Source organism: Hippocampus comes, unplaced genomic scaffold (assembly GCF_001891065.2).
Source record: "Hippocampus comes isolate QL1 unplaced genomic scaffold, H_comes_QL1_v1.1 C16849640, whole genome shotgun sequence".
Lineage (NCBI taxonomy): Eukaryota > Metazoa > Chordata > Actinopteri > Syngnathiformes > Syngnathidae > Hippocampus > Hippocampus comes.
Genome location: NW_017840045.1, coordinates 1 through 1,000, shown reverse-complemented (window position 1 = coordinate 1,000; position 1,000 = coordinate 1). Strand labels below are relative to the sequence as shown.

Below are 1,000 nucleotides of genomic sequence, written 5' to 3'. Positions count from 1 at the left end.
ATGAATTGAAATTGAAGAAAAGATATAATAATGGTAGAATACATACCCTTTTAATTCTTTGTAAACATATGTGCATTTCTTCCTCAGAACGGTGAATATGTCTGCAAATCAGAGCACAACCGCTCAGTCTTTTTAAAATTGTCACATTTTCGATGTATCAAGATGACCTAATGGGACTTGCAAAAACTCTCTAAAGGTATTGTAACAGTGAACCGGTATCGCGATACCTTGACTTGAAAGCAAACGTTTCACTTAATGAGCTTGCTTCTGGTACGCTGCCGAAATGCGGACATCCCATGAACGTAAACATTTTTAAAGACAACATCATTTGTGTTTTTCACAGGACAGCGACGATATGTTAATTTATTAGCTGCAGTGTGCTAGCAAGAGGTGTTGACCAGCTTTTTAGGCATTGGAATGATCGACGTTTATCGCCAGACACACGACGAGAACACAGCTGGGGGTCTTTGGGCAGCGTGACTCTTCCAACCGCATCCCTTCCAACATTTTCTTTACTTCCTTCCATCCTTTCCTTACGTTTTGATTACTGTATTTCCCTTTGATTGAAAATGACATCCAAAAGTTGCGCACAGTGGCATTTTGACTACTTTTTACGACGAGAGCAGCAGTTTATTTTGCCATGCTGGGCAGAGAACAGCAATATGGGCAGACACCATTCAAGGTCACTACCCAGAATGCATTGTAACAATGGTGGCGTACATGCAAATAAACTCATCTACTACTGCTGCAGCGCATGCCTGATTTGCATACACTACTTAAATGTTCCTCTGCTGCAGTGTGGATCCAAAATAACAATGGGCCAGAGGAACTTTTTTTGCCTCAAGAACTAATGTAATTTTGGCACAAGAGTGCCTGATGTGAACAGAAAGAAAAGTGTACCTGGATTCTCTTGCATGATGCTGAGGGCCTCTATGGCAGCAGCAGCTAGCATGGGAGGCAGGGACGCAGAGAAACAGTAGCCTTGGCCTGACAGGCGCTA

General features: G+C 42.5%; 1 long non-coding RNA gene across 1 annotated transcript; it reads right to left on the bottom strand.

Annotated features, from left to right (window-relative positions):
* Positions 1-53: 53 nt before the first annotated feature.
* On the bottom strand, positions 54-999 carry LOC109509306 (uncharacterized). Its single transcript, XR_002166919.1, has 2 exons — positions 901-999; positions 54-101 (listed from the first exon to the last, which is right to left on the bottom strand). It is a non-coding gene; the product is annotated as an uncharacterized LOC109509306 (long non-coding RNA).
* Between the last annotated feature and the right edge of the window lies 1 nt (position 1,000).